A 24,755-nucleotide genomic window follows, 5' to 3' on the forward strand; every position below is an offset into this window, starting at 1 on the left:
ATTCAGGAATGGTTTTGCTTTTCTTTGTATTTCCAGATAATTATTGTTGATAGATGTACTGGCTGGTTTTATGTGTCAACTTGACACAAGCTGGAGTTATCACAGAGAAAGGAGCCTCAGTTGAGGAAATGCCTCCATGAGACTCAGCCGTAAGGCATTTTCTCAATTAGTGATCAAGAGGGGAGGACCCAGCCATTGTGGGTGGTGCCATCCCTGGGCTGGTGGTCTTGGGTTCTATAAGAAAGCAGACTGAGAAAGTCAGGGGAAGTGAACCAGTACATTAACATCCCTCCATGGCCTCTGCATCAGCTCCTGCTTCCTGACCGCTTGAGTTCCAGTTCTGACTTTCTTTGGTGATGAACAACAATGTGGAAATGTAAACTGAATAAACCTTTTCCTCTCCAACTTGCTTCTTGATGGTGATGTTTGTGCAGGAATAGAAACCCTGACTAAGACATTGAGTAAACAAGTTGTCCTAGCATATTTTCTTAGACTTTCCAACATGATACTCCCTGGGTGGGAAGTCATCTCTTCACTTCAATGCTTGTGTTTCTTAATTTTTCTTGTCTAATTACATTGGCTGATATTTTACATTAAATAAGTAAGTGTGTGTGTGTGTGTGGTCAGCAGGTTCGGTAACAAGCGCTTTTCTCTACAGCCCTCTTTCTGGCCCTTAGCTGGTATTTTAGAGGTCTCACAGTATTAGCAGTCTTGCACTTCTTGTTTCTGCACCAAATTCTATTAATACAGCATCTTCTATTTAAACATAAGGTACATTTTGGTGCAATTTAAACTGAATATTAAAATATTTCAAGTGATCCTGCTTGTGACATAACAATTTTGTTTGACAAGACCTATTTCTTAACTTGTTTGCTGACATGTATACACACGTCAGAGTAAACCAGAATCGCACTGGGTGAATTTTGTCTGTGAAACCCCGTGGCACTCTGTCCATCCATCATTCATGTAAAGGTTTTACTTACTTGTTTGCCATGGAGGGGACAGATGAGGTACCCAGTAAAAGTGGGTCTCTGCATCAGCAAGGAAAACTCCAAAGACACCTCAAGAGGTTGGAGCTTTTCTGCAGGCTGTTCCCTGCTTGGAGAGGCTGCTCACTCTGCTCTCACAGTTACCAAGAGCCTCCCCAGTGTGTCCACTCCTCTGTTGTTTTTGTTTGCTCATTTCGGCTTTACCTCTAGCTGAGGCTGACCTCGAACCTGTGATTTTTCTGTTTCTACCTTCCCAGTGCTAGGGTATATCAGCCTATCTGGTTGACTCCTACATTCTTCAGGCTATGGCACCGACAGGAGTCAGAAGGTGTGTGTGTGAGGGGAATAGGAGGATATGGGGGGCACGTGGGCTATAGGGGAGCACAGCTGCAGGGGAGGTGGGGGATGTCAAGTTAGATGCTGAGAAGGATGCACTTCTGAGCTCAGTAGTCCAGAGAACAAGAATAAAGGTGAGCTTTTCCAACAGTGGAAATAAGTTTAAAATGTTGCAGAAGCACAGGAAATCTGGCATGGGCCAGGAGGTGACAGATGTGCTGCCCACAACAGCTGCTTTTACCAGGATGTGGCTGCCTTCAGCTCCGCACACCACATCTGACCTGCATTTTATCCCTCCCATCCTCAGCCCTCAGGGTCATTCCCCTCAGGCAATCTAGACACATCCTGACCCCACAGGCTAAAGCCTGAGCCCAGGGCTTCTCCAGGATCTGCTGTGTGCAGCAAGCATCAGGTTAATGTTAATCACAATATATTGATAATGGTTTTCCCAGGGCCAAAAAGGTGGTTCTGTCTGGAATCTCCACAGCATGATGTGATGTCTTGGCTCCTAGTTCCCTGTATGCATCTCTTTCAGAGAAGTCCTAATATGAGGAATTTGAGTGTTGGGATGGATAGAAGCCTAGTCCAGGGCTTGCAAGAACAAAGGACCAGCTATTGGTTGGGAGGCCTTTCCGCAAGGTCATCTGATTCTTCTTTCTGCACATTCACATGTGCAGTCAGCAAGGTAGGGGCTCAGAAACTCCGCAGCACAAAGAGTGGTGCCCCCCTTTTCTACACTGAATGGGGGAGGAGGGAACAGGCTCTGGGTGATGTGCCTAGTTGCAGACTTGCCAGAAGTAAGAATACCTGAAGAATAGCTGAAGAGGCCCTGGGTCAGATGAGAGGCAGTTTATCGACCTTTGAAAGCTTACAGTGGGCTTGGGGACGGGCAGGATGAAGGGCGTGCGTGTTTGAGATACCACCCCGGGCCCTCACTGGTGTTTCCCCAGCCTAGACCTTTCCATGTGACGAATTAAGACTCAAGGATGTGGCTTGAGCTGAGGACAAGGCTGCACTGGATACAGGGACACAAAGAAACTGGGGCACAGGCAGGATCCTGTCCTTAAAATGCCAAACCGGAGGCTCCAAGCAGAAAGCAGAGCAAGGGATGTAGGTGGGTAGGCAGAGGGGTGTGGGGAAGGGTGTCGGGGCACACACTGGGCCGATGGGCTGGTGAAAGCTGGAGTCCTGAGGAAAGCTTTCCTTTCTTGAACATAATGATGATGTTGGCTCTTGAGCCCTCCGTGGGGACAGCAGAAAGTTCAAGGCTGACTTCTGCCTCACTGCTTCCCTTATTGTCTACAGCACAGACTGCAGGATCGAGGCTTGGGGACGGGCAGGCACTTAGGGTTGAAAAGTGGCAGGAGCAGGGAGTCTTGGCATGCATCTTCCAGCTGGGCTCCTGGGGCCAACAGCCCTCTTTCATTCCTGTGACATGTGTTCTCAGGGGTCAGGACTGATGGAATTAGGGAGAAGTGAGGCCAGAGCCCATTGCTTACAAGGAACCCAAAGACTTTCAGAGCGGTTTAAGGATCCCTCCCGGGAAATTGGCCCGTGGGATCTGGTCAGGTCAGGGCTTTTTTTTTTTTTTTTTTGTCTGAGGGATTACTAGTGGGTGCCTGATTTCTTCATTCAACCAATACGTCATAGCTCTAAAGAAGCAGAGGAGGGCTGTAGATTGCAGCCAGCAGCTCTCTCCTGGAGGTACCACATTACTCCGTGTGTGTGTGTGTGTGTGTGTGTGTGTGTGTGTGTGTGTGTCCTGAAATAGGCCTCAACACAACTATTTTTTTTTAAATTCAAGGGGTTAAAGACTTCTTTGAAATTTGGTCCAATTATTCAAGGAGAAAAAAAAAGGTATAGAGAGCAAATATTTAACTTAGTTCTTGGTATGTTGAACTCACCTGTCTTTCAGGCATATCCTACCAGACTGACTTCATTTGTGTCTCCATTCTTTCTGAGGAGGGTGCAGATTGGGACCTGTCTAATGTCACGGTTCTGAATCACGGCCTAGACTTGAAGATTAGACTTCTGTCCTCAGCTCCAGACTCTTTGAGCTGTAGATTTCTGGGAGAGTAAACTCCTTTTCCAAAATATTGGGAAAAAAATACAGATCCCTCCCCACAATAGCTAGCCCAGAGACACACAGTATGTGCAGTGTGGAGAGATGTTAGTAAATTATTAAGGCTTTTGGAGATTATTAGCCATGGTCCCTCCAGAAGATTGGGCATGTTGCTGTGGAATGGAGCTGGGGACCTGGGGCTCCTTCTGGTTGAAGGAAAGTCTACAACGGCGGACAATGAAAACCATGGACTGCTCCAGGGAGAGCTTCACCTGTAGGATTCTGGTTCTTCTTCCCTACCAGCCCCGCCTGGTCGGTCGGTCTCCTCCCCTGGGCGGAAGGCGCTCCAACTCCAGCACTTTGGAAGGCAGACGCAGTCGTGTTACCCAGGTACAAAGTTTTCAAGCGCGCCGCTAACGTTTTCAGAGCCGTGGACCTCGATTTCCCAATCCTATTAACATGCTCCGGGAGGAGCAGGGTTGCGGTCGGGATAATCTTGCGGAAAGGGGTTGGGCTCTACCATCCGGAGAGACTTTCTGGTCTGGGAGGGGGTGGCGCGCGAGCCACGCAGCCTGGGGCGGGGCGCCCGGCGTCTCCCTGGGTTGCTACAACAGACCCCACACTCTGCACCACGGCGGCCGCCGTGAGAGACTTGGACAGGTGCGGCAGGGGCGGGTCGCCCGCGAGAGGACCCCTTCCCCCACACCGTTAGTGCCCGCGGTCGCAGTACGCCCGGTAGCCCCCAGGTCTCCTGCGGCGCAGAGAGGGGCGGGGCTGCGTTTTACACCCCCAAACCTCCCGCCTGGCTAGGCGCGGCGCTGCTCAGTCCTCCCGGCTGAGCCAGGTTCTGGATATCAGGTCCTCCCTGGGGCTTGGGCCCGCCCCCATCACCGGAGCCAGGTGAGACGCATGGGCGGGGAAGGATAGTAGGTGGCCCTCGGGCACCTAACCTGGCTTCTTGAGGCAAGCGTGTGCCTCTGGATTCCAGAAGCCACGGCGACCGAGTCAGCGCGGCCCCTGTACCCATAGTGGCTGAGGATGGGAGCTGGGAAAGAGGGATGCGTGCGTGCAGGTGCGGTTTGCGTCTCTTAGGAGGTACCCCTTCCCCCATGACCCTTTCTCCCGGCAAGGTCCAGTTACAAGAACCTTGGATGCGACCTGGATGCAGAGCTCAGAGCTCTCTGTCCCCTGAGCCTGTGAACTGATGCTTCCTCCAGCGCTCTGACTCCTTCTCCGGGTCAGAGCAGGTGGATCAGCCTCTATTTCATGCTTGGGATCTCCTGTCCTGTAGATCGCCTGTTTCCTGGGTAGTTGGGCCAGCAAAACCCTGAAGAGGAACCGCCGCAGGGCCGCCAGGGGGCGCGCTGGGCGGGGACCCGAGCCATGATCTCGCTGTCCCTTGAGACCCGGTGCGCGCTCTCTCTGATTCTCTCCAGTTGCTTGCTTTGCGCACGATCGCCCTGACCGCAGCTGGCTCCGGAAGGTCGGGGGCTGTTCCGAACCCCTGCCGGGTGCCCGACCCCTGCCCTCCACGCTCCCTAGTAGGGGTGTGGGGACCCGGCGGGTGCAGGGGAACGGCCCCCGCGTCCGCCCGCTGCTGCCTGTGAATTATGCAGGAGGCTGGCACCGGTGCTCGAGTTACTCAAGTTTCCCTGGCAACTTTCGCTCGGGCATCCCTCCTTCGGCGCAGCGGGCAGCTCCTCCCGCGCGCCTGGGGCCCCAGGCGCCTTTCCTGGGCCGCCAGGCCGCGCAGCCCTGGGTACCCGGTACCCCGGAGGGCTCCGGAAGACGCAGACCCAGGCCACGCCCTCGCCCCCTGGGCGGGGGGGCCTCAGAGGAAGCCAGCAGGTGGGACCCTGGTGATATCATCCTGTAAACTTGGTCTCGGGCTCAGAGGGTGATGGCAGGACCTGTGGTGGATTTCGTTGCCGGGATGCTGTGGTCGTGCGGGACTCCGCTTCCTGGTTTCCCAGGGTTTAGGGCACCCACTGGACCTCATCGCTGGGGTGTGTAGGGTGAGTCTCCCTTAACTTCTCAGACCTGTCGTGGAGGGTGCGGGTATCCAGGGAAACTGGGAAACACCCAGTTCAGAGGGTGCCAGGGTTGTCTTGCAAACTGCAGCTGGAGTGCAGATAGGATGGGCTTCCATGCACCTCCTCACCCATTTGCAGAAAGTGCAAGAGGTTGCAACCTGAAGCACTCCAGCTGTTCAGCTCCAAGTGGGTGGGGCACTGAGAGGTTTTTGGGTCTAGGGGGCGCCAGGTGGGCGAGAGGCTTATTCTATTGACTACTTTTTTTGCTGGCCAAGTTTTTAAAAGGGTTGTGGGTTGTTCCATCTGAGAAAGTACCTTGAGTCTACAAGTGCGGGGTGGGGGTGCCCCGGGGGCGCTTTTCCAATCAATGGCTTACAGATCACTTGCAGGCACAGTCCTGGAAGCCTTCAGAGGACATCTGAAATTAGTGGTTTGCTGGTGGAAATTCGAGGTAGTAAATTAGGTAGGTGTATGACCTCTTTTTTTTTTTTTTTTCCTGAACTGAAGTTCGAACGTTAATGAGGTCAATCAGCTAATTAAGCTGAGCTTCAGCATGCAAAGATAATTTTGGAAGTCTGGATTGGAGAGTGGCTCGTGACCTCTAATGGGATTGTACCTGTACCTTGCTGACCTGACTAGGGGAGGTTCTGCAGGTGGGTTTCCAACTGTAGGCTCAGCCTTGATCCAGGTCCCACTTCAGGGCTGGCACCCTGCAGGCTGCATAGTGCTTACAAAGGCTCCTGGAGGTGCCTTGATTGGAAACATTCCAACCACTTGTAGGTGATACTAGACTGAGTCTGATGGAGATTGAAACCTTCTTTTGCTGCAGTTGAAGTGAGCTGAGAAAGATCGTGGATACTGACGATAAATGGAGGAGAGTGGTATCCCGGAAGGGAGGGTGGAATCAGGAAGTCATGAAGTGGACAAGAAGACTAGAGCTGGCTTCATAGAGGCTGGAAGTCACAACTGTCAGGGGTTGAAGTGTTTTCAAGGAAATGGAACCCATTGTTTGTACCAGGGACTTTTTTTCCAAGAAGGAGGAACTAAGTAGCCAACTGGGCATCTTTGGGGTCCTGTGTCAGGAGCCTGGAATGCAGGTAAAGGTGTCTCCCAGGGACCCTGACCACAGCCCTGGGTGAACTGAGAAAGACAGGGAACCTCTGCCTGGTATCTCAAGTGATTTCCTAGAAATGAAAGTGACTTGTCTGTAATCAAGTCATTCGCCCATTTATTTAACCTACCTCAAGGTTGCATCACAGCCATGGTCATGAGAAAGCTACTTGGTCCAGGCCTGGAGATTGAGGTGCTGTGGAGAACACTGGGTCATGAGGGGCGGTGCTGAGATGTGAGGAGTTTCATCTGGGCCCTGTGAAGGAGTTGGAGACAGCATGGACTTTTATATTCCCCTGTGAGGGAGAAAGTGTGACACAAGAGAATTCTGGGAGTTCCCCGATCTTTAGGAAAGCAGCCCTTGAGATGGAACGCCAGAGAAAGCAAGTTGATGACATCTGTGCTTTGCTTCTGAATTCTTAAAAGAGTCCTAAGTGTAGGGTTCTGGGGTCTCTCTGGGCTCCAGGGAGTAATGGGGGCTTGTCCAAAATGGCCTTTGTGTGGGACAAAGCTGCTGTGAGGGTGGAGGAACCCTGCAAATGTCATGGACCCCAAACAAGGCTATACCTCCACCCCACCCCTGCTGACCCCTTTCCTGATACTGCAGGGCTTGTAGCCTCAATGGCTCCTCAGGGCAGCAGGGAGGTCCAGCCATAGCAGCCTGTTTAAATTGGCATTTTGACTTCTTTAGGACCCACCCTCACCTGTGGCTGTGACCTCCCTCCCTTGGGAGGTAATGTTGGGGAGGTTTATGCACATGACCCCAAACTTCTTGCTAATGTCCTGACCCTCTCGGTCAGGACAGAAGTGGGGATCCATACACAGACCTATCTTCTTTCTCTTTGAAGCTCTTAAGCTCTTCACCTCTTCACCTGGGTATGGGTACATGGATGTCGGAAGAATGTGAACATATTGAGAGATGGGCCAGTAGCCTGGAGTCCCCCACTTCTAACCTTATGACATTTGGTCTGGGCACAGAACCTAGTCAGCGCACACTAAGGAGAGGTCTGTTACCTTTGGTGGGCCTGAGATGAGCCAGAAATTTGGCCCTGTTTTCTGTGCCGTTTCTTTGGGGTCTGTTGCTGAGTGCCAGGCCTGGAGCTGGATGCAGGTTGCTACTCTCGGGGCTTCTGGGCTGATGGTGGGGACAGAGGATGGTTACATGTGGCTGTCTGGTGCTGTAGAGAACAGAGGAGCTCCTGACTATTGAAGGGAACACCCAGAAGAGTGGGATGACTGTATTCTCTGTCTTGGACGAGTCCTTAGCATAGCTGAGGGTGAGTATAGATCGCCTCGGTTCTGGGGACGGTGCCACTCGGCAGCTGCGGAGTGGACAGAGCAATCTGTTCTGACACTGCTTTTCCCTGGGTGGGTTTACCATGCCTTTGTTGATGTCTTAAGCTTATGTCTGACTTCCTAGAAACACCCTTCCCCCCGACACTAGAGGGTGGGTTGACTTCTGTTCCCTCTTCCAGGCCAGTAGCCTGAGGCTCTGGAGAGGTGCCACTTGCCCATGGTTCCCACACGTAGTGCATGAGGAGTCCCGTTTGTACCTTGGGCAGCCCCAGGGAGCTCAGCCCACATTCCCACACCCTGCCAGAGCTAAACACACATCACCCAGCGGGAAGTGCCACCAGAATGTGGCAGAAAATTAGTTGTCTTGTTCCTGTGGTGTGAAATTGAGTTAGTGGGCGAAAAGCCTAAGTGTCTGAGCAGGCGTCTTGAGAGGATGTGCGTTTTTATCATTGTGGAAAAGCAGATTCTCGGGGCCATTTGACATGGCTCACAGGGTCCACTCTGGGCTCTGGTGGGAACATTCGGGTTGTCTGGGTTGCAGGTTGCCTCTGATAGAAGCCTTCTTCCTGACCAAGAGGATGTCCTAGTCTTAATCAGGAAGGGGCACCACGTGCCCTCACTGGTACCCAGAGCCTCTTCAGGGTCAGCAACCTGGGACATTCTGATGCCTGCTTCTAGGGACAGGCCAGCTGCAGCACACAGCACTTCCTGGGAGATTAAGCTCTTAAAAGCCTTTGGGGGACAGTGGGGGGTCAATGGGTAGTAAGTAGAAAGCTCTCCGATTGGCTGCCAGATGTGTTTTCCAAGCAGTGGACTAGCACAGGCAGATAGGGGTGTTTTTAAAAACTGCCTGTGTTTGGTGTGCTTTCCCAAGCCCAGTCCCCGGCCTCCATGGGGCCAGAGGGTTGACAGATCCCCAGGCTGTGTCTGTGGATTCTATATGATGAACTTCAGGGCTGCAGGAAAGCTCCTACTTCCTTCCTTGTGCTGAGCACCCTGGGATTCTCCTGCAGGAGTTCCAAGAAACTACTTTGAGAAAAGTTTTTAGTAGGGAAGATGACTGGAGCGAGTCGTGAGATGCTCAGTTTAGAGCCTCCACCTGGGAGACTCCCCCGGATGCATCCATTAGGGATAAAACATTCGCACACTTAGAGTGGTCCTGCTGCGCTGGGGCCAGGTCTTTCTAAAAAGCATTTTCCCCCTTCTTTCCTGTTTCTTCTCTAAAAGCCTCACTTCTAAACCTACATATTGTGTCTTCCCATTTTCTGACTGCTTTTCCTTTGATACCTGGCAAAGTTAGAGCAAATCGCACGGTAACCCTGCTATGCCATCGTACAGCCTGCTTTTAACTCTTGGTTAGACTTTCCACACATTTGTGAGTCTTTATCTAAGTCTTTCTTCATAGTTTACATGCTGGTTAGTCTTTGATGTTGTGGTTCTCGATAATCGAGCATGATTGTTGGTTAGCTCTTTTATAGCATCCACACATTGCCATCTTTCATAGACCACCGTGGCTCAATCCCATTTCGCTAAGACAAATGGATGAGCTTTCTGAAGCTCTCAGTGTTCCTTAAATGTTTGGAAGGTGCTGGGGATTCGTACTTAGGCCCTTGATGGTGATGAGCAAATATTTCGCTGAACCATGCCCCTAGTTCCTTACTGGGGGATTCTAGGCAGGTGATCTCCTATTGAGCCATGCCCCAGCCCCTCACTGGGGGATTCTAGACTTGTGCCCTTCTACCAAGCCACACCTTTATCCTCTTACTGGGGGATTCTAGGCAGGTGACCTCCTATTGAGCCATGCCCCAGCCCCTCACTGGGGGATTCTAGGCAGGTGCCCTCCCACTGAGCCATCTCACTGGGGATTATAGGCAATCACTGTCCCCTGTAGTCATGTCCCGAGCCTTGTTGCCTTTATTCTTTGTGTGACTGTTTCCTCCCAAGAATTTTCATCTAATGTAATATGTTTTATGCTCCTGGGTCTTTTATTAATTAACCCAGCAACTCATCAGCAAGGGGGGGAGCATATAAATGGATGTTTTAAAGATTTCCTGTGACCTGTGAAAGTCACTGTGAATTGAGACAGTAGGATGGTGTCCGCTGATCCTGAATGACCAGGTGCCATAAAGATATGGTAGATATTTAGACATGGGGAGAGAAAGGGTGTGAGTGGAAATGTGCTTCCTTGAGTAGGCGTGGGCAGCTTAGTGTCTTGGTGAGGACCGTCACCAGATCAACCCTTTGGTACCCAGAGGTCACCACCTGGGTATGTGACCTTCCCCAATGAGTCCAGAATATCTTTCATTTGTACAATAGTGGGGCCCTTTGGGAAAGGGCAATGGGAAAGGGTCACCCCAAAGGAAGGACTTTGTGTCCCTACAGACTGAAAGTCACCATCTAAGTTTGAAGGATTTTTAAAAATCCTGCAGGTAGATGTGTGTGTGTGTGTGTGTGTGTGTGTGTGTGTGTGTGTGTACGTGTGCTTGTGTGCGCCTGTGTATGTGTGTGTGTATATATGTATATTTATATATGTAGAGGTCAGAGGTCAATCTGAGGTGACATCCTCAAGAACAGTGTCCACCTGTTTTGAGACAGGATCTATCATTGGCCTGGAGCTCAACAAGGAGCTAAACTGGTGAGTTCCAGGGATTCTCCTGTCTATGCCTCCCCAGAGCTGGGATTACATGCATGTTTCATGCATTCTAACACGACTTTTTGGTATTGAACTCAGAGTCTATGCTTGCAAATGCTTTACAGACTAAGCCATTTCCCCAGCCAACTAAGTTGGCAAAATGCATTTCACCTGCATCAAGGTTCATTTGGTAAGGTGACTCCTAGCTAAAGGCAGTGACGGTGTCTAACTATAGTATGAGCTTTACATGTGTAAACTCTTGGCCTGGAGCCTCATTCTTGCTTTGGAATTTGAGGGTGTCCTGCTCCACCTTGATTGAAGAACAGCCAGACTCTGGATACAAAGCTCAGGCTCTTCTGTGCTGTCCAGCCTGACAGGTAGATGTGATCTTTGCAGAGAAATCCAATCCCAGGTCGCTTCTGTGGGGAGAGGGGTGCTCAGAAGGACACAGGGGGCCGCCCCCATGGTTTTCCTAGAGCATTCAAGATTTGGGCACTTCGTTAGGGGAGCCCTGCCTCAATAACAGACATCACTCCTCCCTTAGCTGTGTCAGGTTGCTCTGTGTGTCACCCCTCACACCTTCTCAAGTCCCAGCAGTGGGGTCTGGCAAGCTATCGGGATCTGTCCCGTCCATCTGCTGCACCTGGTGTCAGGTCCCTGAGGATGAAGTGCTAGGCATCCAGACTCCAGGCTTCATCTCTCTCAAATGTCACTCAGCAACAAGAAGCCAGTGAACCCTTCCAGCTGCTGCTCTTTCTTCCAGCCAGCCTGCCTCCATCTCCATGAGATCAGCTATGCCAGCTTTCCTCATCAGAAGGAGGCCTGCCGACTGTAGACATTCCCGCTGAGAAGGAGGGTGTCCTAGTTAGGGTTTCTATTGCTATGACGACACCATGACCACAGCAACTCTCATTCGATGAGAGCTGGCTTACAGTTCGGAGGGTTAGTCCCTTTTTATCATGATGGGAAGCCTGAAGGCATGCAGGCAGACCTGGTGCTGGAGAGGCAGCTGAGAGAATTCTACATCCAGATTAGCAGGCAGCGGGAAGTGAGAGTGACCCTGGGCCTGGCTTGAGCTTCTGAAACCTCAAAGCCCACCTCCAATGACACACTTCTTCCAACAAGGCCACATCTACCCCCAATAATGCCACACCTCTCAATAGCGCCACTCCCTATGAGCCTATGGGAACCATTTTTATTTAAACCACCACAGAGAGGATGAGGGCCACTGGATCTCTGCTTGAATAATTTGTTTACTCCTCCCAGCTAGTTCTGCCTTACCTGTGTGTGCCTTGGTATCTGGGGGAGGAGCTAGAATACATAGGTCAAGGGAGGCTAAGGAAAGGGGGCTCCATCTGCACAGCTATGGGGAAGCTACCATCGTTGCTGGGTGAAACTTTCCAGTGTGGCTAACCTGAGATCCTTCATGCTCCTGCCAACAACTCCTTTCCTATGAGTGACCCCAGTAAACCCTTGGTTCCTCCGGGTATACTTTGGTGGACTTAAACTTTGGTTTGTCCTTAGGACCTTAAGAGAGTAGACATTGTTCACAGCTTCCCCTAAGGGAGGAATTTTTAACACTTGCCCTCATAGGCCTTGGAGACCCAGCAGCTACATACTCTGGCTCAGGAGTGACCAGTATCCCCACAGGAGGCATAGACCTTGTGCAACTCTGGTTGGCATTTTCCAGGATGTTTGCTGAAGCTGGGAGCAGGAGGGCACGGGGGTGTATGGCCATGGGTAAACAGTGAACAAACCCAGAGTCCACAGCAGCTGAGAGAGAGATTCCTGGAGTCTTAACGGGGACCTGGTTTCGTTGTTAATAATTTTCTACACACAAGGACAAATGCCTCACTCCTGTTTCTGGAGCTCCCTGAGGGGAGAGGCAGAAACCCTCTCTGCATTTCCCACATCGATGTCTGGAATTCAGAGGTAGCCCATTGCCAAAGCAACAGAAACACCTACCTTGTGTTTGTTCTGATTCTTAGGGGTCCTGTTGGGGAGTGTCTCAACCTCCCTGGCTTTAAGTGGCTCATGCTGGGTGGCTGTGGGTTTTCTGTCTTGCCTGGGCTGTACCCTCCTCTTATCTGTTCTGTTCGTTTTGAGATGACTTGCTTTTGACAAGGTTTGGGGTATGTAGGAGAGTTTAGATGAAGGGGTTGAGATGTGTATTTCAAAGTACTTGGGGCCACTTAACCCTGAGGCTGTAACTCGTACAATGGCTTCCAGTTTGGCTTCAGTAACAGGGAGATGGCTTCCTGTGGATGCAGCGTCACCCTTTGCTCGTCTTGGGCAGAGTTAACTATGACACTATGTTAGTTACTTCTCTCATTGCTGAGACAAACACTGGACACAAGCAACTTAAGACCACAGTTTGAGCTTTCCGCCGGGGCACCCATCTTCCAGTAACTCGCCAAAATGACGAACACTAAAGGAAAGAGGAGAGGTACTTGGTCTATGTTCTCTAGACCTTTTAGGAAACATGGAGTCATTCCTTTGGCCACATACATGCGAATCTACAAGAAGGGTGATATTGTAGACATCAAGGGAATGGGCACTTTTCAAAAAGGAATGCTCCATAAGTGTTACCATGGCAAAACCGGAAGAGTCTACAATGTCACCCAGCATGCCGTGGGCATCATTGTAAACAAGCAAGTTAAAGGCAAGATTCTGGCCAAGAGGATCAATGTGTGGATAGAGCACATCAAGCACTCAAAGAGCAGAGACAGCTTCCTGAAGCGGGTGAAGGAGAACGATCAGAAGAAAAAGGAAGCCAAAGAGAAGGGCACCTGGGTTCAGCTGAAGCGCCAGCCTGCGCCACCCAGAGAAGCCCACTTTGTGAGGACTAACGGAAAGGAGCCTGAGCTGCTGGAGCCCATTCCATAGGAATTCATGGCCTAATGTATACAAAGGAAATAAAGGACCTGGACTGCAAAGTCTTTTCCTTAGGTTGAAAAAAAAAAAAAGACCACAGTTTGAGGATGCAGTGCATCACGGCAGAGAAGGCACAGTGGCAGGAGCGTGAGGTGGCTGGTCACATCACATTCAAAGCCAGGACGCCGACAGATGAGCACTGGTGTGTAAAAATCAAGTCCGTTTTCTTCCTCCCAGCTCCATGCTCCAGAAATAAGACTCAGACTCAAAATATATTTACAAATACCTTGGGCATATTCCTAAGCCTTTTTCTTATTAGATCATAACTAAAATAACCCACTTATTTTAATGTACATTCTATATTGTAGCTGGTTATCTGTGGTCAAGTGCCATGTGTCTGTCTCATCCCATCTTCCTGGAGAATCTTCCTGCACTGGGCTCTATCCTAGAATCCTTTCTGCCTCCCAGCTGTTCTACCTCCCATTTCCTGTCTAAGCCGTAGGCCATAGGCTTTTTCATTGACAGGTGATGCACCCATACAATCCACAAGATATTCTCTGAACACTGGCACTCAGCTCCCTCTCTCGTTTCTGTTCAGCGCAGGACCCCGCTCCACAGAATGGTGCTGCCAGCACTCAGGGTGGGTCCTCCCGTCTCTGTTAACCTAACTGGGAAACTCTCTCAGGAATGCTAGGTGATTCTAGATACTGTCAAGCTGACGATATTAACCCTCGCAGACCTGGTGCTGCTCTCCCCAACACCTGCTCTTTAGGACAGTCAGGGTCATCTCAGGTCAAAGGAGCCCTCCAGGTGGTCTCCTTCATTTCTCTCTCTTTCCTGGGCCTTCACAGTGCCAGACAGGGAAAGTAATCATGATATTCTCAGGGAGCTCTTGGTTGTTCAGTACCGTGTCATCTTCATCCTAGCCTGGAGAGGACAGACGCCATGACATCTTCCATCTTCTGGGGGGGGGGGGGTAGATGGAGGCAGAGAACACCGAATCTGATAAAGGCCGCATGGCTGGCATGGGGCCAGGTAGCCACCACTCCATCACGAGGAGCCACCTGTCAGCGTTGATCAGCGCAGGTCTTTTCCTGGGAAGGCTTGCTGGCTTGCTCTTCAGTTTCTAATTTGAGGGAAGCATGTTATTCTCAAACTTAGGGCTGAGGGACTTTGGGGTCTTGGGGCCCTCTTACAATAGGATTCAAGGCCCCAGAAAGTGTTTGTGTCTGTATATCTGCCTACTGACAGTCCTGTCAGGAATGGAAGGAGAGAGATGGGCATATAGCCTAGGGAGAGAGTGCTTGCTTAGCATGGGCAAGGCCTGAGTTAAATTCTCACCGCTGGAAAAAGAAAGGGGGGTGGTGGATACAGCCCGGCAGCACAGTGCATGCCGGGCCCTGCATTCCATTCTCAGTCTTGCCAAAGGTTTAAAAAGGAAACTGTAAAAGAGAAGTTAAAGTATTTATTAATATATTTTAATAATGGCTACTAGCTGTTAACATAAGTATTTCCCATAATATAGTAATTCCAAAGCAATTCTATTTTTTAAATAAATAAAAAGTAAAATTATTTTATTTATTAGTGTGCGCGCGTGTGGGTTCTACTGTGTGGGTTCTGGGGATCAAAACCAAACGATTCCACTTGGTGGCAGGCACTTTGCACTCTGAGCCACCCTGTGGCCCTGACATAACTGTCATAGTTTTGCTGTCAGTTTGACATACCTGGGAATTAGGAACACTGATCCAGTATTACTTCCATCAGATTGGCCTGTGGGCAAGTCCGAGGAGGATTTTCTTGATTAGAGATTGATGTGGGAGGACCCTGCCCACTGAGGGTACCACACCTGAGCAGGGCTAGATAAGAAAGCAGGCTGAGGGGCTGGGGATTTAGCTCAGTGGTAGAGCGTTTGCCTAGCAAGCGCAAGGCCCTGGGTTCGGTCCCTAGCTCCGAAAAAAAGAAAAAGAAAAAAAAAAAAAAAGAAAGAAAGAAAAAAGAAAGCAGGCTGAGCAAGCCAAGAGGAGCAGGCCAATCAGCAGCACTCCCCCCTTCCCCCATGGTCTCTGCTTCAGTTCCTGCTTCCGGGTTCCTGCCTTGTTGAGTTCCTGCCCTCACTGACCTTCATGATGAGCTGTAAGCTGTGAGCTAAGTAAACCCTTCTGACCCCAAGTTGCTGTCAGTCAGCTGGTTTGTATTACAGCAAAAGGAAGCGAACTAGAACACCAAGTATTTTCCAAAAGGAAACCAACACTTACAAGAACATCACTCCAGACTGTTTTCGCAAAGCTTCTCTGTGGCCTGGTTGTGCAGACAGAGCTGGCCTCATGTCTGCTTCTGAAGCCATCTGTCTCTGTCTCAGCCCCGCAGCCTCCCACCGTACACAGAGAGTGAGAATATCATTAAATTAATTACATCTTAATATTATTATGAACACGGCTTGAAAGGGCCATGGGGAACCCTTAGTGTTTCCTGAACCACACATTGAGAACCACTGAAGCATGGGACCAACTTCAAGAACAGGGCCTGGATTTGAAAGTCATATCTGTCGTGTAGGAATTGGGAGCAATAAATTCTCGCCGTTCAAGAGGTATTTGGGATTTAGTTGGGGGCTCTAGATGGCCACCAAGTGGTCCTACCTGAAGAAAGGGTTCCAGAGTCTGGAATGATGGGGGAAAGGAGGGACACCTTTCAGGCTACAGAAGGGGGGAGCCTGATGGAGCCTTTGGATAGCTAGAAAATGCAACTGGGCAGTTTTCAAATAGAGTCAAGGTGGATGTTGCAAGAATTTTCCCCACTGGGACTGGGGAGGGGCTGTTTAGGCAACATCTACCCACTATCCCCAAAGTCCCAATGACAAACCAGAGTTCAATTTTACCAAAACGTACCCTTGGGAAACGATGAGTTTATTAAGTTTATTTACAGGAACATCGAGGACCCTAAAACAGTCACACTGCAAAGTCTGTGCCTACCATGGATAATGGCTTCTGCACAGCTATAGATGGCTACATGGGCGGTGCCTCCTTCCTAGTCCTTCCAGTATCAATCCTTTAGCCCTTCCCAGAGACCTAAGGCCATGTGCAAGATAGAGCAAGAATAGCATTTGTAACTGCTGGGCCATTCCTCCAGCCCCAGGTCTTTCTTTATTCTTCTCTAAATTTATTTATTTTATGTGAAGAGCACTTGTCTGCATGTATGTATGTATACTATGTGCATGCCTGGGAGGGCATAAGAGGTCATCAGATCCCCAGGAACTAGAGTCATGGATGGTTGTGAGTCGCCATTGGGTGCTGGGAACTGAATCCTGGTCTTCTGGAAGAGTAGCGAGTACTCTTAACTGCTGAGCCATCTCTATCCCTGGGACTTTCTTCCCAAAAGCATAACCTTATTATCAACATCATGCACCCAATCCCACTCATCCATGCCCTTTTATAATCCCACACAGTATACCCTTTTGACCACACATCTTCACTTGCAAATGTTCATTGCAATGAGTCATTGGTCTGGCTCTAGGCCTCTGACTTCTGTTATGCTATCAATACTGTATACTCACTGGGTCTCTTCTCCAATATCCTGCTGTTGCCCTGTGTCACAGAGATCCTGCTGCTTTGGAACTTAGGACCAATTCCTTTATGCACTTTAGCAGTTCATCAATGATGTTGGGCCGAGCCGACTCAAAACCCTGGATCTGGGCCTGGGTGGTGGCTGAGCTGTTTAGTTTGCTAGCTCTTCTATACCTATACCACTGGGGCAAGATTTCCAGCACTGCCTTGGCAAGCTCACCCAATACTGCAGCTGGCAAGGGGCAAAACCAGCTTTCCAGCTCTGCTTTCAAAGCCTTGGGATGGCTCACATCCATCTCCTGCATCTCCCACATCTCCCACATCTCTGCATCCCCGGCATTCCCCAGAACTAGGGTCAGTTCTACTGCACTCTCCAGGAAGGGTGCAAGGCCCATTGTCCCAAGTGCTGCAGCTATGAGGGTCAGGGCCAGCCCTCCCACCTGCTATAGATGGTGAGGGATGAGGAGGGTATCTCTCCCTTGCCCAAGCCACCCCTGGGCAGACGAAAGGTGAGGCCTGCTCTCCCATGCTCACACCCTCAGGGCCAGCTCACATGCACCCCTATCACCAGGATCAGCTTTACTGTCCGGCCCAGGTGAGGTGCAGGACCCACCCTCCTGAGGGCTACAGCTGCTGAGGGGCAGGGCCAGCTCTCCTGCCATCATGATCCTAGGGGACACCTCCCCCACGATGACCAGGCAAGGGGTGGATCCAGCTCCACACAGCCCTCAGAAATCCACATGGCCCCAGGATGCCCTCCTGGACTTTGGTGGTAACAGACCCTGCTGCTGCAAGGGCCACAGACCCAGACATGGCTCTTGGAAACAGCATGGGTCAGGACCTCACCAGAGCCTTAGGTGGCATCTAGGGGTCGTCTTAGGCTTGCTCTGTCTGCTTGGACCACATAGCACTAGGCTAGTCTTAGGCACGGTCTGTTCATTTGGGCCCCATAGCACCAGACTGGCTATTACCTGAGGCTTGCCTGAATACCCACCCTTTTAAAAAAAATCAAATTTTAATCTGTTCTTTGACAGTTTTACACATGTGCATAATCCATCCAGCCATGCCTTCTCACTGTGTCTTATCCCCATCCCAGCCCCTCAGTCCCTGCTCCTCAGGACGTTTCTCTCCCACCTTCACGCCTTGGTTTTGTTTTGTGGCCCACTGAATTTAAACAGGATGTCTGTGTGGGCCCAGTGTGGAGCTGTCTGCAGGAGCACGGGAACCCATCAAAGGCCAAAAGTCTAAAAACAGTGACTCCTCTGCCAGCAGCCATGACTACCAGTAGCTGAGGACCCATGAGCTTCTCCCCTCTCCAGAATTTTATTCCATTTCTTTGCCACCTTTACCCTCCAGGGGAGGGCGGGATAGCAGTGTTGAGAGTGGACATTGGTTGGTTCTGATTCTGGAGGTGGTGTCATCTCTTGCTGTAGGTTTGGTTTTGCAATAACCTTATACAGGGCTGAGGAAGTTCACAAGGTGCTGGATCTGGTCAAATGCTTTCTCCACTGCCCTGGACATGGTGAACGTCCCTTTGCCATTTATTTGATTAGTGCGGTGCATGACTGAGTCCTGTACATTTTCCTCTTGGGATTAACCTTGCTCTCCAGGATTCACTGTCCCCTGTTCCTGCTCCTGAATAGCTGGGTTTTCCTCAGCTTCTGCAGATGCATTCTCAAGAGACACTGGGCCTGCATGTTTCTTGTGGAATCAGGTTTGGGACCAGGATGGTATTGGCCTCTGGAGATGAGTTAGGAAGTGTTCATTTCCATTCTGGGGGAGACTGAGGAATCAGCCTGGGGTTTCTTTCTTTTCTTGTCTTTTCTTTTTTCAGTGGTTAGCATTTGCCGAGAAGCCACCTTGGCCTCAGGTTTTCTTTGTAAGAGTTTTAAAATTACTGATTCGGTTTCTGCTCAGTAGAGACCTGCCCAGATTGTTTCTTTAAAAAAAAATTTAAAATTATGTTTTTGCGTCTGTGTGTGCAGATGAGTTCAGGGTCAACGGAGGCCAGAGGTGTTGGGTCCCCCGGAGCCATAGTTACAGGTGGCTGTCATTTGAACTGCCTAGTGTGGGCACTAGGAACTGATTTTGTGGCTTTATCTCTATTCCCCCGGCCCCATCCTCACTTTCCGAGTGTGGTCAGTTCAGAGTGCCGTTCTTCCTCTTTTCCATCACAGGGCATCCCAACCCCTGTGCTTTCCTTCGGTGGACAAAGGTTCGCCCGCTGTCACAGGCCTCAGACAAGTACCTTTGCCCTCCTTGATCCTTTGTGGTTTTCTGATCTAAACTGGATGGGTTTTGCTGCGACTGAATTGTTTCTGTTTCTGCTGAGCTCTTGATCTCCGTTTGCCTTTCTTTTTCTATACCAGTTGGATATAAGGCTGCCACTGAGGTGAGATATTTTTCTAGCAGCAATTTTTGGTGTTGGGTGTTTAGCCGTTGCTAGTCAGGCATTCTGCTGCAGGGCTGTGTCTCCGGCCTCCATCTTCCTCTTCATGCAGACGCCCCAGAGCACTGCTGTGCTGAATCCCCCATGTTTTGTGTGAATGGGGTGTCAGAGGCGACACAGGTCTTCTTGAGGTCCACAACTCTGATCTCAGCACTTAGGAGGTGGATGCAAGAACAATCAAGAGTTCTAAGTCATCCTCTGCTACGTGGTGAGTTCGAGGCCAGTCTGTGATGCCCAACCTCAAAGCAAGCAAGGGGAGCTGGGGAGATGGCTCAGTGGCTAAGAGCACAGACTGCTCTTCCAGACGACCTGGGTTCGGTTCTCAGCACCCACATGGCAGCTCACAACCATCTCTAGCTCCAGTCTCAGGGGACCTGATGCCCTTTTCTCATCTACATGGATGCTGCATGGATGTGCTGCACAGAGATACATGCAGACAAAACACCCATACATGCAAAAATCAAAGTAAATTTTGAAAAAGGTTTAAAACCAAGCAAGCAAGCAAACAATCAGAAACCTCCACTTAAACCCCAAATCAAATTTAAATTAAAGATAGAAACCATGGCACTGTTTTTTTAGAGCAGCTTCACCATTTAATTTCCTCATCAGCAATGTCTGCATGATCCAGTTCCATCCAGTTCTTCCACCTTCTTGAAAACAGACAGCATTAATATTTTGTATTTTATCTGTCCTCACAGGAGTAGAGTCAGGGCTGATTTTACTTAGTGTTTTGGCTATAAGGACATTTTATCAGTATATATTCATAGTGAGTGATGGATGGGCTTCATAAAGATGCCCATTCAACTATGTTGACCATACTCTCCCCATCCCCCTACACACCCCTTTCCTCTTTTGTCTCCTACATTCTCCTTCATTTTCTCAGAGAATCATTTTAGGATTCCCTTGTGAGAGAAAAACAGGCCGGTATCTTTCTAAACCTGGCTTATTTAGCCTCATACGATATCCAATCACATGTAATTTCTATTTCTCCTACAGTGGATATTTCATCTTTCATTATAGCTGAATAATACTCCATCAGGCGTCGGATGGAGCTGGTCCCATATCATACTGTGCAGGAGTCTCCGGTGCTGATTCTGACTCCATCCCTAACTTTCCCAGGGGTGGCATTTGTATTTTTGACAGCTGGGAATGAACCAGCTTCATGGGCTTATAGCTGTCTATGTCTTCCTTTGTTAAACAATCCCATTTCCTTCGTTCTGCCCTGGTCATGGTTTGGGGTTTCACTGATGAGTGCTGAGCACTCTGTGAGTCAAGTGTGTGGTTTGCAAATGTTCACTGTGGTCTCTGTCTTTGTCCCTTCATCAGGCCTGTTGAGAGCGGGGAGGCTTTGATCTCCCTGTAGTCCTGCCTAGGCCTCTGCATCTCTGCGATGCACTGTTTGCAGGAGTTCAAGCAGGTGCTGCCTCATCTGCACCCTGAAGAATTCTTCCTAGTTTTACTAAAAGCTTCATGGTTTCATAAAAGGCCATCAAACATTTTCAAAAAAATTCTGTTTGACACTTATTTTTCCTGTGGATATGTAACTTTCTCAGCATTGTTGGCTGTAAATGACCCTGACTCACTGAATTGTCTATAGCCTGGGAACCAGCTCTGTGTGTGTGTGTGTGTGTGTGTGTGTGTACATGTGTACACTTGTGTAAGCTGATGATCTAGCCCAGGGATCCCCTTGTGTTAGGCAAGCTAGAGAGCTAGGCTCAGCAGTTAAGAGCTCTAGCTGCTCTTGCAGAGGATCTAGGTTCAATTCCCACCACGCACATGATGTATCACAACTGTTTTTATCTCCAGTTCCAGGGAATCTGATGCCCACTCCTGACTTCTGAAGACACTGTACACACATGGTATGCATACGTACATGTAAGCAGAACACACAAACACATAAAGTAAAAATCTTTAAAAAATAGGTATGTGACTTTTTATCATTGTGTAGTCAGAGCACACCTTCTAGACTATTTTTATTGATTTATACCTAAGAATTCATTTTTTATATTTATCTGTTTAGTTCATGCTGGGTGGGATAGGTATGCATGTGGAAGTGAGAGGTCACTCGGGGAATCAGTTCTCTCCTTCCATCATGAAGGACCCTGGGGTTGAACTCAGGTCCTGAGGTTTGGCAGCAAGCACCTTTACCTGCTCAGCCATCTTGCTGTCTCCTTAAGCATTTCTTTTCTTTCTTTCTTTCTTTTTTTTTTTTTTTTTGGAAAAACTATGTAACATTGTATCATTTAGAGTTGGTATTGGTATTTATATGTTCATCTTGGTATTTTTTTGATGTAGTTATTAATTGTGTGTGTGTTGATGGTGAGCATGTAGAAGTCAACCTGGCGGGGGGGGGGGGGTCATTTCTCTCTGTCCACTATTCAGGAACTGAGGGTTGAACTCAGGTCCTGGCAGCAGGTTGGCTTCTCTGTTGAGCCATCATGCCGGTTCTGAGTGTTCATCTTATGTCCTATGATCTCCATGTCTCAATGTATTATTTCTGGAGGATTATTGATTTTCTAGATTCCTTGTGATGTTCTATAACTGAGAAGCAGGATAGCTTACCTGTAGATAGGTTTTAGTTGTTTTTTTACCTTATTGTATTCATGGAAGGACCTGGTGCTGTGCTCAGTAGCAGCAGCAGTGACATATGACACCTTCACCTCATCCCCAGGGTACAAGCTTTCCAGGAAAACACCTCTTCCTTCTCTTTTTAATGACTGCGAGTTGATGGGTTTCCTGGTAGATATTAAGTTGAGAAAATTCCAACTTTATTTTTATGAGAGTCTTTGCCACAGATAGATGCTAAATTTTGTTTAAAAAAATTTTTCAGGATAACACCTTTTAAAAATGAACTTTTAATAACAAAATATTGAACCAGCCTTGTATCCTGAAATGAATTTTACTTGGTCATGGTGTATATTTATTTTCATATACGGGTGAATTATAGTTGCTAATAGATATTTAAATACAAATAATGAACAGAGAGAGAGACAGACAGACAGAGAGAGAGACAGAGAGAGACAGAGAGAGAGAGAGACAGACAGAGAGAGACAAAGAGAGACAGACAGAGAGACAGAGAGAGTGTGAGTCTCAGGTATCTTAGGCTGACTTTGAACTCACTATGTAGCTAAAGGTGACTTTTGAACTCTACCACTCCAGTGCTGTGATTATAGGTAGCTACCACCATGTGCCATTTATGCGATGTTAGGAATGGAACTGAGGGTTCTACCAAGAGAGCTGTAGCCCCAGCCCCATTTATAAATATTTTTCAAGGACTTCCCTTCAGGGAATTCATGTTCATCTTTCAGTTTTGTGTACATCTAGTTTTGATACCAGGGTTCTAGAAAAAAATGTTATTTATTTTTCTGTTGTTGATACCAGTGTTCTTACTGAGGGCTTCATTCAGTGAATTGGGACATGCTCTCTCCTGTTTTCTAGGAGACATTGTGCAGAGTTGGGAGTATTAATTTTTCCCTTACAAATATTTTAAAACTTTTGATAATTTCATACATGAATTTAATATATGTTGGTTTTATTCACACTCTCTTATCCATTCTCACTTCGATTCCTTTAAATAGTTCATGCAATTCCTCCAATGAAATCAGATGTGTCTAGAGGCCTCTTTTTCATACAGAACTGGGTTTTAAAACTAAGAATTAAATTTCCTAATAGGTATAGGGAATTATCCAAATTACCTATTCACATTGGGCATGTTGTAATTTCATTTCTTGATGAATTGGCTTATTTCACTCTTACTATGAAATATACATGTGTAAAGCCGAGTATAGTGTTCTGACATAACTGTTGCCTATGGTGATGTGTGCTGCATTGTCCATGGGGCATGTTGTCTGTGTGGTCTGTGCTGATGCCTCCTGCCTTGTCCAGGGGGTATGCTGTCTGTGTGGTCTGTGCTGATGCCTCCTGCCTTGTCCATGGGGTATGTTGTGTGGTCTGTGCTGATGCCTCCTGCCTTGTTCAGGGGATATGTTGTCTGTGTGGTCTATGCTGATGCTTTCTGTATCATCCATAGGATGTCTGTGTGGTCTGTGCTGATACCTCAACACTTTTCTTTATATTGGTTATATCATTATAACTGATGTGTACGCAGTGTAAGCTGCTCAAGTTAGGGTGATTAACACGTCCACCTTTTCATGTTATTTTTTCCATATATTGGTCACTTTCAACACCTTCTCTAGTTATTTTGAAATATATGATTACTTGTAGAATATAATTGTTCTATTGAGCTCTATATCTTTAGGATTGTTTCCCTCTTGTGCTGTTTTGACATCCACTATCCATCCTACCATTATCCCTTCTCTCCCCTCCATATCCAGGATTCTTGATACCCCCAATTCTAGTATGTGCTCCTATGCAATTTACTTAAGTTCTACAAATAAAACTGTGGACTTTGTCTTTCTTTGCCTGTTTTATTTCCCCTCATAGTATGGCCTACATTTGCCTATATGTTTGCAAAATTTAGTGTCTACTTTCAAGCTTCTGGAGATAGGAATACAGAATTTGAGATTCTGATTAATTATAATATATGCATTGAGCTCTATGGATTCTCATGAACAATTGAAAAGAATGTGTTATATGGCTGCTTGGTGGGATCAAGTGTGCAATTGCCACTTTCTGGTCAGCCTGTCAGTTTTTCATGCTCTTTGCTGCCCTTGTTTGTGCATGTATATCAGAATTGCTGTCTACTGTTGTCACAGCCATCTTGATTGTCTTGGATTTATGTTGTAGGATATGTCTTGCATCATTTCTATTTTCTACCTGCCTATGGAATTTTATTGGAAGTAAATTTTTGTCTTATATAATTAGGTTTTTAAAGAACCTGTCCTATTTTTTAATTGGCATACTTTTGACAATTTACATTTAATGGAATTGCTGCATGCAAGGGCTTATGCTAGTTCTTTGGGGTTTTCTGTCTTCTTTCCCTTCCTTTTTGTGGGTGATATGAATCTTTACATGGACTCTCAGTTTGACTTATCTGCATTAAGTAGTGTTTTTGAGGTCATCTGTTGCAAAACTGTTTGCTCTAGGCACTGTACACATTAGCTTTATTACCACTTACTATGGAACTGGACTTTATTCTTTTATGTTCCTCTGCCCTCCCCACTTATAATTACCAAGTATTTCCTTTGCATGCATTTAGAGTCTTATCAGATGGGCTGCAGTTTTTTTAAAAAATGTAATTGTCAAACAAATTTAGATAATTAGAGCAGGGGAAATATTGCACATTTTGCTCATCACATGCCTTTTCTCTTCCTGCCTCACATTCCTGCTTCTTTAATTATTTCTTTGAAGAGGTTACTTTATCCATCCTTTAAAAATTGCATTTATTACTATTGTGTGTGTGTGTGCACACATGCGTGCCCGTGCATATGTGTGTGTGTGTGTGTGTGTGTGTG

The 24,755-nt window shown here is 48.1% G+C and overlaps 1 protein-coding gene and 1 pseudogene across 5 annotated transcripts in view; both read left to right on the plus strand.

Annotated features, from left to right (window-relative positions):
- Window positions 1-4,008: 4,008 nt before the first annotated feature.
- The window catches only part of Shank2 (SH3 and multiple ankyrin repeat domains 2), a 443,362-nt gene continuing 422,615 nt past the window's right edge, over window positions 4,009-24,755 (plus strand). For 4 of the 5 annotated variants that reach the window (XM_087605682.1, XM_087605374.1, XM_087605484.1 and 1 more), the window contains exon 1: window positions 4,812-5,402. The gene's annotated coding sequence lies outside the window, so the exon portion shown is untranslated. Of the gene's footprint in view, window positions 4,288-4,811; window positions 5,403-24,755 lie in introns of those variants that run through there. The other variant, XM_087605433.1, reaches the window with a different exon arrangement.
- On the plus strand, window positions 12,837-13,444 carry LOC120099964 (60S ribosomal protein L21-like; annotated as a pseudogene).

Source organism: Rattus norvegicus, chromosome 1 (assembly GCF_021556685.1).
Source record: "Rattus norvegicus strain SHRSP/BbbUtx chromosome 1, alternate assembly SHRSP_T2T, whole genome shotgun sequence".
Classification (NCBI taxonomy): domain Eukaryota; kingdom Metazoa; phylum Chordata; class Mammalia; order Rodentia; family Muridae; genus Rattus; species Rattus norvegicus.